This window comes from Phalangium opilio, unplaced genomic scaffold, assembly GCF_054372755.1.
Source record: "Phalangium opilio isolate 3A_F unplaced genomic scaffold, DU_Popi_V2 ptg000352l_1, whole genome shotgun sequence".
Taxonomy (NCBI): Eukaryota; Metazoa; Arthropoda; class Arachnida; order Opiliones; family Phalangiidae; genus Phalangium; species Phalangium opilio.
The window spans coordinates 7,924,578-7,939,404 of NW_028324228.1; the positions used below are offsets into that span (position 1 = coordinate 7,924,578).

Here is a 14,827-nt window from a genome sequence, read left to right on the forward strand (position 1 = left end):
GGGCTTCCGTGGCGCAATGGTTAGCGCGTTCGGCTGTTAACCGAAAGGTTGGTGGTTCGAGCCCATCCGTGAGGGGTGTTGTGAGGTCTCAGATGTGACGTAAAAAGTCAAAGTTTTTCCACAATACCTGACGAACATTTAATTTTTGGGCTTCCGTTGCGCAATGGTTAACGCCGTCGGCTGTTAACCGAAAGGTTGGTGGTTCGAGCCCATCCGGGAGCGGTGTTGTGAGGTCTTAGATGTAACGTAAAATTCAGAGTTTTTTAAAAATATCTGACGAACATTTAATTTTTGGGCTTCCGTGGCGCAATGGTTAGCGCGTTCAGCTGTTATTCAAAAGGTTTGTGGTTCGAGCCCATCCGGGAGCGGTGTTTTGAAGTCTCGGATGTGACGTAAAAAGTCAGAGTTTTTCCACAACACCTGACGACCATTTCATTTCTGAGCTTCCTTGGCTCGAAGGTTAGCGCGTTCGGATGTTAACCGAAAGGTTGGTGGTTCGAGCCCATCCGGGAGCGGTAATGTGAGGTCTTAGATGTAACGTAAAATTCAGAGTTTTTTAAAAATACCTGACGAACATTTAATCTTTGGGCTTCCGTGGCGCAATGGTTAGTGCGTTCGGCTGTTAACCGAAAGGTTGGTGGTTCGAGCCCACCCGGGAGCGGTGTTGTGAGGTCTCACATGTAACGTAAAAAGCCAAAGTGTTTCTACAATACCCGACGACCATTTAATTTTTGGGCTTCCGTGGCGCAATGGTTAGCGCGTTCGGCTGTTAACCGAAAGGTTGGTGGTTCGAGCCCATCCGTGAGGGGTGTTGTGAGGTCTCAGATGTGACGTAAAAAGTCAAAGTTTTTCCACAATACCTGACGAACATTTAATTTTTGGGCTTCCGTGGCGCAATGGTTAGCGCGTTCGGCTGTTAACCGAAAGGTTGGTGGTTCGAGCCCACCCGGGAGCGGTGTTGTGAGATCTCACATGTAACGTAAAAATCCAAATTTTTTCCACAATACCTGACGAACATTTAATCTTTGGGCTTCCGTTGCGCAATGGTTAACGCCGTCGGCTGTTAACCGAAAGGTTGGTGGTTCGAGCCCATCCGGGAGCGGTGTTGTGAGGTCTTAGATGTAACGTAAAATTCAGAGTTTTTTAAAAATATCTGACGAACATTTAATTTTTGGGCTTCCGTGGCGCAATGGTTAGCGCGTTCAGCTGTTATTCAAAAGGTTTGTGGTTCGAGCCCATCCGGGAGCGGTGTTTTGAAGTCTCGGATGTGACGTAAAAAGTCAGAGTTTTTCCACAATACCTGACGACCATTTCATTTCTGAGCTTCCTTGGCTCGAAGGTTAGCGCGTTCGGATGTTAACCAAAAGGTTGGTGGTTCGAGCCCACCCGGCTGCCGTGTTGTGAAGTCTCAAATGTAACGTAAAAAGCCAAATATTTTCCACAATACCTGACGACCGTTTAATTTTTGAGCTTCCGTGGCGCAATGGTTAGCGCGTTCGGCTGTTAACCGAAAGGTTGGTGGTTCGAGCCCACCCGGGAGCGGTGTTGTGAGATCTCAAACGTAATGTCAAATGCCAAAGTTTTTCCACAATACCTGACGAACATTTAGTCTTTGGGCTTCCGTTGCGCAATGGTTAACGCCGTCGGCTGTTAACCGAAAGGTTGGTGGTTCGAGCCCATCCGGGAGCGGTGTTGTGAGGTCTTAGATGTAACGTAAAATTCAGAGTTTTTTAAAAATAACTGACGAACATTTAATTTTTGGGCTTCCTTGGCGCAATGTTTAGAGCGTTCAGCTGTTATTCAAAAGGTTGGTGGTTCGAGCCCACCCGGGAGCGGTGTTGTGAGCTCTCAAATGTGACGTAAAAAGTCAAAGTTTTTCCACAATACCTGACGAACATTTAATTTTTGGGCTTCCGTGAAGCAATGGTTAACGCCGTCGGCTGTTAACCGAAAGGTTGGTGGTTCGAGCCCATCCGGGAGCTGTGTTGTGAGATCTCAAACGTAATGTCAAATGCCAAAGTTTTTCCACAATACCTGACGAACATTTAGTCTTTGGGCTTCCGTGGCGCAATGGTTAGCGCGTTCGGCAGTTAACTGAAAGGTTGGTGGTTCGAGACCATCCGGGAGCGGTGTTGTGAGGTCTCAGATGTGACGTAAAAAGTCAAAGTTTTTCCACAATACCTGACGACCATTTAATTTTTGAGCTTCCGTGGCGCAATGGTTAGCGCGTTCGGCTGTTAACCGAAAGGTTGGTAGTTCGAGCCCACCCGGGAGCGGTGAAGTGAAATCTCACATGTAACGTAAAAATCCAAAGTTTTTCCACAATACCTGACGAACATTTAATCGTTGGGCTTCCGTTTCAATGGTTAATGCCGTCGGCTGTTAACCGAAAGGTTGGTGGTTCAAGCCCATCCGGGAGCGGTGTTGTGAGGTCTTAGATGTAACGTAAAATTCAGAGTTTTTTAAAAACAACTGACGAACATTTAATTTTTGGGCTGCCGTGGCGCAATGGTTAGCGCGTTCGGCTGTTAACCGAAAGGTTGGTGGTTCGAGCCCATCCGGGAGCGGTAATGTGAGGTCTTAGATGTAACGTAAAATTCAGAGTTTTTTAAAAATACCTGACGAACATTTAATCTTTGGGCTTCCGTGGCGCAATGGTTAGCGCGTTCGGCTGTTAACCGAAAGGTTATTGGTTCGAGCCCACCCGGGAGCGGTGTTGTGAGCTCTCAAATGTAACGTAAAAAGCCAAAGTTTTTCCACAATACCTGACGACCGTTTATTTTTTGAGCTTCCGTGGCGCAATGGTTAGCGCGTTCGTCTGTTAACCGAAAGGTTGGTGGTTCGAGCCCACCCGGGAGCGGTGTTGTGAGATCTCAAACGTAATGTCAAATGCCAAAGTTTTTCCACGATACCTGACGAACATTTAATCTTTGGGCTTCCGTGGCGCAATGGTTAGCGCGTTCGGCAGTTAACTGAAAGGTTGGTGGTTCGAGACCATCCGGGAGCGGTGTTGTGAGGTCTCAGATGTGACGTAAAAAGTCAAAGTTTTTCCACAATACCTGACGACCATTTAATTTTTGAGCTTCCGTGGCGCAATGGTTAGCGCGTTCGGCTGTTAACCGAAAGGTTGGTGGTTCGAGCCCATCCGGGAGCGGTAATGTGAGGTCTTAGATGTAACGTAAAATTCAGAGTTTTTTAAAAATACCTGACGAACATTTAATCTTTGGGCTTCCGTGGCGCAATGGTTAGCGCGTTCGGCTGTTAACCTAAAGGTTGGTGGTTCGAGCCCATCCGTGAGCGGTGTTGTGAGGTCTCAGATGTGACGTAAAAAGTCAAAGTTTTTCCACAATACCTGACGACCATTTAATTTTTGAGCTTCCGTGGTGCAATGGTTAGCGCGTTCGGCTGTTAACCGAAAGGTTGGTGGTTCGAGCCCACCCGGGAGCGGTGTTGTGAAATCTCACATGTAACGTAAAAATCCAAAGTTTTTCCACAATACCTGACGAACATTTAATCGTTGGGCTTCCGTTTCAATGGTTAACGCCGTCGGCTGTTAACCGAAAGGTTGGTGGTTCGAGCCCATCCGGGAGCGGTGTTGTGAGGTCTTAGATGTAACGTAAAATTCAGAGTTTTTTAAAAATAACTGACGAACATTTAATTTTTGGGCTTCCTTGGCGCAATGTTTAGAGCGTTCAGCTGTTATTCAAAAGGTTGGTGGTTCGAGCCCACCCGGGAGCGGTGTTGTGAAATCTCACATGTAACGTAAAAATCCAAAGTTTAAACACAATACCTGACGAACATTTAATTTTTGGGCTTCCGTGAAGCAATGGTTAACGCCGTCGGCTGTTAACCGAAAGGTTGGTGGTTCGAGCCCATCCGGGAGCTGTGTTGTGAGATCTCACATGTAACGTAAAAATCCAAATTTTTTCCACAATACCTGACGAACATTTAATCTTTGGGCTTCCGTTGCGCAATGGCTAACGCCGTCGGCTGTTAACCGAAAGGTTGGTGGTTCGAGCCCATCCGGGAGCGGTGTTGTGAGGTCTTAGATGTAACGTAAAATTCAGAGTTTTTTAAAAATATCTGACGAACATTTAATTTTTGGGCTTCCGTGGCGCAATGGTTAGCGCGTTCAGCTGTTATTCAAAAGGTTTGTGGTTCGAGCCCATCCGGGAGCGGTGTTTTGAAGTCTCGGATGTGACGTAAAAAGTCAGAGTTTTTCCACAATACCTGACGACCATTTCATTTCTGAGCTTCCTTGGCTCGAAGGTTAGCGCGTTCGGATGTTAACCAAAAGGTTGGTGGTTCGAGCCCACCCGGCTGCCGTGTTGTGAAGTCTCAAATGTAACGTAAAAAGCCAAATATTTTCCACAATACCTGACGACCGTTTAATTTTTGAGCTTCCGTGGCGCAATGGTTAGCGCGTTCGGCTGTTAACCGAAAGGTTGGTGGTTCGAGCCCACCCGGGAGCGGTGTTGTGAGATGGGCTCGAACCACCAACCTTTCGGTTAACAGCCGAACGCGCTAACCATTGCGCCACGGAAGCTCAAAAATTAAACGGTCGTCAGGTATTGTGGAAAAACTTTGGCTTTTTACGTTACATTTGAGACTTCACAACACGGCAGCCGGGTGGGCTCGAACCACCAACCTTTTGGTTAACATCCGAACGCGCTAACCTTCGAGCCAAGGAAGCTCAGAAATGAAATGGTCGTCAGGTATTGTGGAAAAACTCTGACTTTTTACGTCACATCCGAGACTTCAAAACACCGCTCCCGGATGGGCTCGAACCACAAACCTTTTGAATAACAGCTGAACGCGCTAACCATTGCGCCACGGAAGCCCAAAGATTAAATGTTCGTCAGGTATTTTTAAAAAACTCTGAATTTTACGTTACATCTAAGACCTCACAACACCGCTCCCGGATGGGCTCGAACCACCAACCTTTCGGTTAACAGCCGACGACGTTAACCATTGAAACGGAAGCCCAACGATTAAATGTTCGTCAGGTATTTTTAAAAAACTCTGATATTTACACTACATCTAAGACCTCACAACACAGCTCCCGGATGGGCTCGAACCACCAACCTTTCGGTTAACAGCCGACGGCGTTAACCATTGCTTCACGGAAGCCCAAAAATTAAATGTTCGTCAGGTATTGTGGAAAAACTTTGACTTTTTACGTCACATCTGAGACCTCACAACACCGCTCACGGATGGGCTCGAACCACCAACTTTTCGGTTAACAGCCGAACGCGCTAACCATTGCGCCACGGAAGCCCAAAGATTAAATGTTCGTCAGGTATTTTTAAAAAACTCTGAATTTTACGTTACATCTAAGACCTCACATTACCGCTCCCGGATGGGCTCGAACCACCAACCTTTCGGTTAACAGCCGAACGCGCTAACCATTGCGCCACGGAAGTTCAAAAATTAAATGGTCGTCAGGTATTGTGGAAAAACTTTGACTTTTTACGTCACATCTGAGACCTCACAACACCGCTCCCGGATGGTCTCGAACCACCAACCTTTCAGTTAACTGCCGAACGCGCTAACCATTGCGCCACGGAAGCCCAAAGATTAAATGTTCGTCAGGTGTTGTGGAAAAACTTTGGCATTTGACATTACGTTTGAGATCTCACAACACCGCTCCCGGGTGGGCTCGAACCACCAACCTTTCGGTTAACAGCCGAACGCGCTAACCATTGCGCCACGGAAGCCCAAAGATTAAATGTTCGTCAGGTATTTTTAAAAAACTCTGAATTTTACGTTACATCTAAGACCTCACATTACCGCTCCCGGATGGGCTCGAACCACCAACCTTTCGGTTAACAGCCGAACGCGCTAACCATTGCGCCACGGAAGCCCAAAAATTAAATGTTCGTCAGTTATTTTTAAAAAACTCTGAATTTTACGTTACATCTAAGACTTCACAACACCGCTCCCGGATGGGCTCGAACCACCAACCTTTCGGTTAACAGCCGACGGCGTTAACCATTGAAACGGAAGCCCAACGATTAAATGTTCGTCAGGTATTGTGGAAAAACTTTGGATTTTTACGTTACATGTGAGATTTCACAACACCGCTCCCGGGTGGGCTCGAACCACCAACCTTTCGGTTAACAGCCGAACGCGCTAACCATTGCGCCACGGAAGCTCAAAAATTAAATGGTCGTCAGGTATTGTGGAAAAACTTTGACTTTTTACGTCACATCTGAGACCTCACAACACCGCTCCCGGATGGTCTCGAACCACCAACCTTTCAGTTAACTGCCGAACGCGCTAACCATTGCGCCACGGAAGCCCAAAGATTAAATGTTCGTCAGGTATTGTGGAAAAACTTTGGCATTTGACATTACGTTTGAGATCTCACAACACCGCTCCCGGGTGGGCTCGAACCACCAACCTTTCGGTTAACTGCCGAACGCGCTAACCATTGCGCCACGGAAGCTCAAAAATTAAACGGTCGTCAGGTATTGTGGAAAAACTTTGGCTTTTTACGTTACATCTGAGACCTCACAACACCGCTCCCGGATGGTCTCGAACCACCAACCTTTCAGTTAACTGCCGAACGCGCTAACCATTGCGCCACGGAAGCCCAAAGATTAAATGTTCGTCAGGTGTTGTGGAAAAACTTTGGCATTTGACATTACGTTTGAGATCTCACAACACCGCTCCCGGGTGGGCTCGAACCACCAACCTTTCGGTTAACAGCCGAACGCGCTAACCATTGCGCCACGGAAGCTCAAAAATTAAACGGTCGTCAGGTATTGTGGAAAAACTTTGGCTTTTTACGTTACATTTGAGACTTCACAACACGGCAGCCGGGTGGGCTCGAACCACCAACCTTTTGGTTAACATCCGAACGCGCTAACCTTCGAGCCAAGGAAGCTCAGAAATGAAATGGTCGTCAGGTATTGTGGAAAAACTCTGACTTTTTACGTCACATCCGAGACTTCAAAACACCGCTCCCGGATGGGCTCGAACCACAAACCTTTTGAATAACAGCTGAACGCGCTAACCATTGCGCCACGGAAGCCCAAAGATTAAATGTTCGTCAGGTATTTTTAAAAAACTCTGAATTTTACGTTACATCTAAGACCTCACAACACCGCTCCCGGATGGGCTCGAACCACCAACCTTTCGGTTAACAGCCGACGGCGTTAACCATTGAAACGGAAGCCCAACGATTAAATGTTCGTCAGGTATTTTTAAAAAACTCTGATATTTACACTACATCTAAGACCTCACAACACAGCTCCCGGATGGGCTCGAACCACCAACCTTTCGGTTAACAGCCGACGGCGTTAACCATTGCTTCACGGAAGCCCAAAAATTAAATGTTCGTCAGGTATTGTGGAAAAACTTTGACTTTTTACGTCACATCTGAGACCTCACAACACCGCTCACGGATGGGCTCGAACCACCAACTTTTCGGTTAACAGCCGAACGCGCTAACCATTGCGCCACGGAAGCCCAAAGATTAAATGTTCGTCAGGTATTTTTAAAAAACTCTGAATTTTACGTTACATCTAAGACCTCACATTACCGCTCCCGGATGGGCTCGAACCACCAACCTTTCGGTTAACAGCCGAACGCGCTAACCATTGCGCCACGGAAGCTCAAAAATTAAATGGTCGTCAGGTATTGTGGAAAAACTTTGACTTTTTACGTCACATCTGAGACCTCACAACACCGCTCCCGGATGGTCTCGAACCACCAACCTTTCAGTTAACTGCCGAACGCGCTAACCATTGCGCCACGGAAGCCCAAAGATTAAATGTTCGTCAGGTGTTGTGGAAAAACTTTGGCATTTGACATTACGTTTGAGATCTCACAACACCGCTCCCGGGTGGGCTCGAACCACCAACCTTTCGGTTAACAGCCGAACGCGCTAACCATTGCGCCACGGAAGCTCAAAAATTAAACGGTCGTCAGGTATTGTGGAAAAACTTTGGCTTTTTACGTTACATTTGAGACTTCACAACACGGCAGCCGGGTGGGCTCGAACCACCAACCTTTTGGTTAACATCCGAACGCGCTAACCTTCGAGCCAAGGAAGCTCAGAAATGAAATGGTCGTCAGGTATTGTGGAAAAACTCTGACTTTTTACGTCACATCCGAGACTTCAAAACACCGCTCCCGGATGGGCTCGAACCACAAACCTTTTGAATAACAGCTGAACGCGCTAACCATTGCGCCACGGAAGCCCAAAGATTAAATGTTCGTCAGGTATTTTTAAAAAACTCTGAATTTTACGTTACATCTAAGACCTCACAACACCGCTCCCGGATGGGCTCGAACCACCAACCTTTCGGTTAACAGCCGACGGCGTTAACCATTGAAACGGAAGCCCAACGATTAAATGTTCGTCAGGTATTTTTAAAAAACTCTGATATTTACACTACATCTAAGACCTCACAACACAGCTCCCGGATGGGCTCGAACCACCAACCTTTCGGTTAACAGCCGACGGCGTTAACCATTGCTTCACGGAAGCCCAAAAATTAAATGTTCGTCAGGTATTGTGGAAAAACTTTGACTTTTTACGTCACATCTGAGACCTCACAACACCGCTCACGGATGGGCTCGAACCACCAACTTTTCGGTTAACAGCCGAACGCACTAACCATTGCGCCACGGAAGCCCAAAAATTAAATGTTCGTCAGTTATTTTTAAAAAACTCTGAATTTTACGTTACATCTAAGACCTCACATTACCGCTCCCGGATGGGCTCGAACCACCAACCTTTCGGTTAACAGCCGAACGCGCTAACCATTGCGCCACGGAAGCCCAAAAATTAAATGTTCGTCAGTTATTTTTAAAAAACTCTGAATTTTACGTTACATCTAAGACTTCACAACACCGCTCCCGGATGGGCTCGAACCACCAACCTTTCGGTTAACAGCCGACGGCGTTAACCATTGAAACGGAAGCCCAACGATTAAATGTTCGTCAGGTATTGTGGAAAAACTTTGGATTTTTACGTTACATGCGAGATTTCACAACACCGCTCCCGGGTGGGCTCGAACCACCAACCTTTCGGTTAACAGCCGAACGCGCTAACCATTGCGCCACGGAAGCTCAAAAATTAAATGGTCGTCAGGTATTGTGGAAAAACTTTGACTTTTTACGTCACATCTGAGACCTCACAACACCGCTCCCGGATGGTCTCGAACCAGCAACCTTTCAGTTAACTGCCGAACGCGCTAACCATTGCGCCATGGAAGCCCAAAGATTAAATGTTCGTCAGGTATTGTGGAAAAACTTTGGCATTTGACATTACGTTTGAGATCTCACAACACCGCTCCCGGGTGGGCTCGAACCACCAACCTTTCGGTTAACTGCCGAACGCGCTAACCATTGCGCCACGGAAGCTCAAAAATTAAACGGTCGTCAGGTATTGTGGAAAAACTTTGGCTTTTTACGTTACATTTGAGACTTCACAACACGGCAGCCGGGTGGGCTCGAACCACCAACCTTTTGGTTAACATCCGAACGCGCTAACCTTCGAGCCAAGGAAGCTCAGAAATGAAATGGTCGTCAGGTATTGTGGAAAAACTCTGACTTTTTACGTCACATCCGAGACTTCAAAACACCGCTCCCGGATGGGCTCGAACCACAAACCTTTTGAATAACAGCTGAACGCGCTAACCATTGCGCCACGGAAGCCCAAAGATTAAATGTTCGTCAGGTATTTTTAAAAAACTCTGAATTTTACGTTACATCTAAGACCTCACAACACCGCTCCCGGATGGGCTCGAACCACCAACCTTTCGGTTAACAGCCGACGGCGTTAACCATTGAAACGGAAGCCCAACGATTAAATGTTCGTCAGGTATTTTTAAAAAACTCTGATATTTACACTACATCTAAGACCTCACAACACAGCTCCCGGATGGGCTCGAACCACCAACCTTTCGGTTAACAGCCGACGGCGTTAACCATTGCTTCACGGAAGCCCAAAAATTAAATGTTCGTCAGGTATTGTGGAAAAACTTTGACTTTTTACGTCACATCTGAGACCTCACAACACCGCTCACGGATGGGCTCGAACCACCAACTTTTCGGTTAACAGCCGAACGCACTAACCATTGCGCCACGGAAGCCCAAAAATTAAATGTTCGTCAGTTATTTTTAAAAAACTCTGAATTTTACGTTACATCTAAGACCTCACATTACCGCTCCCGGATGGGCTCGAACCACCAACCTTTCGGTTAACAGCCGAACGCGCTAACCATTGCGCCACGGAAGCCCAAAAATTAAATGTTCGTCAGTTATTTTTAAAAAACTCTGAATTTTACGTTACATCTAAGACTTCACAACACCGCTCCCGGATGGGCTCGAACCACCAACCTTTCGGTTAACAGCCGACGGCGTTAACCATTGAAACGGAAGCCCAACGATTAAATGTTCGTCAGGTATTGTGGAAAAACTTTGGATTTTTACGTTACATGTGAGATTTCACAACACCGCTCCCGGGTGGGCTCGAACCACCAACCTTTCGGTTAACAGCCGAACGCGCTAACCATTGCGCCACGGAAGCTCAAAAATTAAATGGTCGTCAGGTATTGTGGAAAAACTTTGACTTTTTACGTCACATCTGAGACCTCACAACACCGCTCCCGGATGGTCTCGAACCAGCAACCTTTCAGTTAACTGCCGAACGCGCTAACCATTGCGCCACGGAAGCCCAAAGATTAAATGTTCGTCAGGTATTGTGGAAAAACTTTGGCATTTGACATTACGTTTGAGATCTCACAACACCGCTCCCGGGTGGGCTCGAACCACCAACCTTTCGGTTAACTGCCGAACGCGCTAACCATTGCGCCACGGAAGCTCAAAAATTAAACGGTCGTCAGGTATTGTGGAAAAACTTTGGCTTTTTACGTTACATTTGAGACTTCACAACACGGCAGCCGGGTGGGCTCGAACCACCAACCTTTTGGTTAACATCCGAACGCGCTAACCTTCGAGCCAAGGAAGCTCAGAAATGAAATGGTCGTCAGGTATTGTGGAAAAACTCTGACTTTTTACGTCACATCTGAGACCTCACAACACCGCTCACGGATGGGCTCGAACCACCAACCTTTCGGTTAACAGCCGAACGCGCTAACCATTGCGCCACGGAAGCCCAAAAATAAAATGGTCGTCGGCTATTGTAGAAACACTTTGGCTTTTTACGTTACATGTGAGAGCTCACAACACCGCTCCCGGGTGGGCTCGAACCACCAACCTTTCGGTTAACAGCCGAACGCGCTAACCATTGCGCCACGGAAGCCCAAAGATTAAATGTTCGTCAGGAATTTTTAAAAAACTCTGAATTTTACGTTACATCTAAGACCTCACATTACCGCTCCCGGATGGGCTCGAACCACAAACCTTTTGAATAACAGCTGAACGCTCTAAACATTGCGCCACGGAAGCCCAAAAATTAAATGTTCGTCAGTTATTTTTAAAAAACTCGGAATTTTACGTTACATCTAAGACCTCACAACACCGCTCCCGGATGGGCTCGAACCACCAACCTTTCGGTTAACAGCCGACGGCGTTAACCATTGCGCAACGGAAGCCCAAAGATTAAATGTTCGTCAGGTATTGTGGAAAAACTTTGGATTTTTACGTTACATGTGAGATCTCACAACACCGCTCCCGGGTGGGCTCGAACCACCAACCTTTCGGTTAACAGCCGAACGCGCTAACCATTGCGCCACGGAAGCCCAAAGATTAAATGTTCGTCAGGTATTGTGGAAAAACTTTGACTTTTTACGTCACATCTGAGACTTCACAACACCGCTCCCGGATGGGCTCGAACCACAAACCTTTTGAATAACATCTGAACGCTCTAACCATTGCGCCACGGAAGACCAAAAATTAAATGTTCGTCAGTTATTTTTAAAAAACTCTGAATTTTACGTTACATCTAAGACCTCACAACACCGCTCCCGGATGGGCTCGAACCACCAACCTTTCGGTTAACAGCCGACGGCGTTAACCATTGTGCAACGGAAGCCCAAAGATTAAATGTTCGTCAGGTATTGTGGAAAAACTTTGACTTTTTACGTCACATCTGAGACTTCACAACACCGCTCCCGGATGGGCTCGAACCACAAACCTTTTGAATAACAGCTGAACGCTCTAACCATTGCGCCACGGAAGCCCAAAAATTAAATGTTCGTCAGTTATTTTTAAAAAACTCTGAATTTTACGTTACATCTAAGACCTCACAACACCGCTCCTGGATGGGCTCGAACCACCAACCTTTCGGTTAACAGCCGACGGCGTTAACCATTGTGCAACGGAAGCCCAAAGATTAAATGTTCGTCAGGTATTGTGGAAAAACTTTGACTTTTTACGTCACATCTGAGACTTCACAACACCGCTCCCGGATGGGCTCGAACCACAAACCTTTTGAATAACAGCTGAACGCTCTAACCATTGCGCCACGGAAGACCAAAAATTAAATGTTCGTCAGTTATTTTTAAAAAACTCTGAATTTTACGTTACATCTAAGACCTCACAACACAGCTCCCGGATGGGCTCGAACCACCAACCTTTCGGTTAACAGCCGACGGCGTTAACCATTGCTTCACGGAAGCCCAAAAATTAAATGTTTGTCAGGTATTGTGGAAAACTTTGACTTTTTACGTCACATCTGAGACTTCACAACACCGCTCCCGAATGGGCTCGAACCACAAACCTTTTGAATAACAGCTGAACGCTCTAAACATTGCGCCACGGAAGCCCAAAAATTAAATGTTCGTCAGTTATTTTTAAAAAACTCTGAATTTTACGTTACATCTAAGACCTCACAACACCGCTCCCGGATGGGCTCGAACCACCAACCTTTCGGTTAACAGCCGAACGCGGCAACCATTGCGCCACGGAAGCTCAAAAATTAAACGGTCGTCAGGTATTGTGGAAAAACTTTGGCTTTTTACGTTACATTTGAGACTTCACAACACGGCAGCCGGGTGGGCTCGAACCACCAACCTTTTGGTTAACATCCGAACGCGCTAACCTTCGAGCCAAGGAAGCTCAGAAATGAAATGGTCGTCAGGTATTGTGGAAAAACTCTGACTTTTTACGTCACATCCGAGACTTCAAAACACCGCTCCCGGATGGGCTCGAACCACAAACCTTTTGAATAACAGCTGAACGCGCTAACCAGTGCGCCACGGAAGCCCAAAGATTAAATGTTCGTCAGGTATTTTTAAAAAACTCTGAATTTTACGTTACATCTAAGACCTCACATTACCGCTCCCGGATGGGCTCGAACCACAAACCTTTTGAATAACAGCTGAACGCTCTAAACATTGCGCCACGGAAGCCCAAAAATTAAATGTTCGTCAGGTATTTTTAAAAAACTCGGAATTTTACGTTACATCTAAGACCTCACAACACCGCTCCCGGATGGGCTCGAACCACCAACCTTTCGGTTAACAGCCGACGGCGTTAACCATTGCGCAACGGAAGCCCAAAGATTAAATGTTCGTCAGGTATTGTGGAAAAACTTTGGATTTTTACGTTACATCTGAGACCTCACAACACCGCTCCCGGGTGGGCTCGAACCACCAACCTTTCGGTTAACAGCCGAACGCGCTAACCATTGCGCCACGGAAGCCCAAAGATTAAATGTTCGTCAGGTATTGTGGAAAAACTTTGACTTTTTACGTCACATCTGAGACTTCACAACACCGCTCCCGGATGGGCTCGAACCACAAACCTTTTGAATAACATCTGAACGCTCTAACCATTGCGCCACGGAAGACCAAAAATTAAATGTTCGTCAGTTATTTTTAAAAAACTCTGAATTTTACGTTACATCTAAGACCTCACAACACCGCTCCCGGATGGGCTCGAACCACCAACCTTTCGGTTAACAGCCGACGGCGTTAACCATTGTGCAACGGAAGCCCAAAGATTAAATGCTCGTCAGGTATTGTGGAAAAACTTTGGATTTTTACGTTACATGTGAGATTTCACAACACCGCTCCCGGGTGGGCTCGAACCACCAACCTTTCGGTTAACAGCCGAACGCGCTAACCATTGCGCCACGGAAGCTCAAAAATTAAATGGTCGTCAGGTATTGTGGAAAAACTTTGACTTTTTACGTCACATCTGAGACCTCACAACACCGCTCCCGGATGGTCTCGAACCAGCAACCTTTCAGTTAACTGCCGAACGCGCTAACCATTGCGCCACGGAAGCCCAAAGATTAAATGTTCGTCAGGTATTGTGGAAAAACTTTGGCATTTGACATTACGTTTGAGATCTCACAACACCGCTCCCGGGTGGGCTCGAACCACCAACCTTTCGGTTAACTGCCGAACGCGCTAACCATTGCGCCACGGAAGCTCAAAAATTAAACGGTCGTCAGGTATTGTGGAAAAACTTTGGCTTTTTACGTTACATTTGAGACTTCACAACACGGCAGCCGGGTGGGCTCGAACCACCAACCTTTTGGTTAACATCCGAACGCGCTAACCTTCGAGCCAAGGAAGCTCAGAAATGAAATGGTCGTCAGGTATTGTGGAAAAACTCTGACTTTTTACGTCACATCTGAGACCTCACAACACCGCTCACGGATGGGCTCGAACCACCAAACTTTCGGTTAACAGCCGAACGCGCTAACCATTGCGCCACGGAAGCCCAAAAATAAAATGGTCGTCGGCTATTGTAGAAACACTTTGGCTTTTTACGTTACATGTGAGAGCTCACAACACCGCTCCCGGGTGGGCTCGAACCACCAACCTTTCGGTTAACAGCCGAACGCGCTAACCATTGCGCCACGGAAGCCCAAAGATTAAATGTTCGTCAGGAATTTTTA

The 14,827-nt window shown here is 46.8% G+C and overlaps 14 non-coding genes across 14 annotated transcripts; 3 read left to right on the top strand and 11 right to left on the bottom strand.

Annotated features, from left to right (window-relative positions):
* The first annotated feature begins 882 nt into the window (after nt 1–882).
* Nucleotides 883–955, top strand: TRNAN-GUU (transfer RNA asparagine (anticodon GUU)). The gene has a single exon. It is a non-coding gene; the product is annotated as a tRNA-Asn (tRNA).
* Nucleotides 956–1,469: 514 nt separating this feature from the next.
* Nucleotides 1,470–1,542, top strand: TRNAN-GUU (transfer RNA asparagine (anticodon GUU)). Its single transcript has one exon. It is a non-coding gene; the product is annotated as a tRNA-Asn (tRNA).
* Nucleotides 1,543–4,399: 2,857 nt separating this feature from the next.
* Nucleotides 4,400–4,472, top strand: TRNAN-GUU (transfer RNA asparagine (anticodon GUU)). Its single transcript has one exon. It is a non-coding gene; the product is annotated as a tRNA-Asn (tRNA).
* Nucleotides 4,473–5,644: 1,172 nt separating this feature from the next.
* Nucleotides 5,645–5,717, bottom strand: TRNAN-GUU (transfer RNA asparagine (anticodon GUU)). Its single transcript has one exon. It is a non-coding gene; the product is annotated as a tRNA-Asn (tRNA).
* A 364-nt stretch (nt 5,718–6,081) lies between these two features.
* On the bottom strand, nt 6,082–6,154 carry TRNAN-GUU (transfer RNA asparagine (anticodon GUU)). The gene has a single exon. It is a non-coding gene; the product is annotated as a tRNA-Asn (tRNA).
* A 515-nt stretch (nt 6,155–6,669) lies between these two features.
* TRNAN-GUU (transfer RNA asparagine (anticodon GUU)) lies at nt 6,670–6,742 on the bottom strand. Its single transcript has one exon. It is a non-coding gene; the product is annotated as a tRNA-Asn (tRNA).
* Nucleotides 6,743–7,840: 1,098 nt separating this feature from the next.
* On the bottom strand, nt 7,841–7,913 carry TRNAN-GUU (transfer RNA asparagine (anticodon GUU)). Its single transcript has one exon. It is a non-coding gene; the product is annotated as a tRNA-Asn (tRNA).
* A 1,095-nt stretch (nt 7,914–9,008) lies between these two features.
* Nucleotides 9,009–9,081, bottom strand: TRNAN-GUU (transfer RNA asparagine (anticodon GUU)). The gene has a single exon. It is a non-coding gene; the product is annotated as a tRNA-Asn (tRNA).
* Nucleotides 9,082–10,470: 1,389 nt separating this feature from the next.
* Nucleotides 10,471–10,543, bottom strand: TRNAN-GUU (transfer RNA asparagine (anticodon GUU)). Its single transcript has one exon. It is a non-coding gene; the product is annotated as a tRNA-Asn (tRNA).
* A 662-nt stretch (nt 10,544–11,205) lies between these two features.
* On the bottom strand, nt 11,206–11,278 carry TRNAN-GUU (transfer RNA asparagine (anticodon GUU)). Its single transcript has one exon. It is a non-coding gene; the product is annotated as a tRNA-Asn (tRNA).
* Nucleotides 11,279–11,644: 366 nt separating this feature from the next.
* TRNAN-GUU (transfer RNA asparagine (anticodon GUU)) lies at nt 11,645–11,717 on the bottom strand. Its single transcript has one exon. It is a non-coding gene; the product is annotated as a tRNA-Asn (tRNA).
* A 1,831-nt stretch (nt 11,718–13,548) lies between these two features.
* TRNAN-GUU (transfer RNA asparagine (anticodon GUU)) lies at nt 13,549–13,621 on the bottom strand. Its single transcript has one exon. It is a non-coding gene; the product is annotated as a tRNA-Asn (tRNA).
* Nucleotides 13,622–13,988: 367 nt separating this feature from the next.
* TRNAN-GUU (transfer RNA asparagine (anticodon GUU)) lies at nt 13,989–14,061 on the bottom strand. The gene has a single exon. It is a non-coding gene; the product is annotated as a tRNA-Asn (tRNA).
* Nucleotides 14,062–14,723: 662 nt separating this feature from the next.
* TRNAN-GUU (transfer RNA asparagine (anticodon GUU)) lies at nt 14,724–14,796 on the bottom strand. The gene has a single exon. It is a non-coding gene; the product is annotated as a tRNA-Asn (tRNA).
* Between the last annotated feature and the right edge of the window lie 31 nt (nt 14,797–14,827).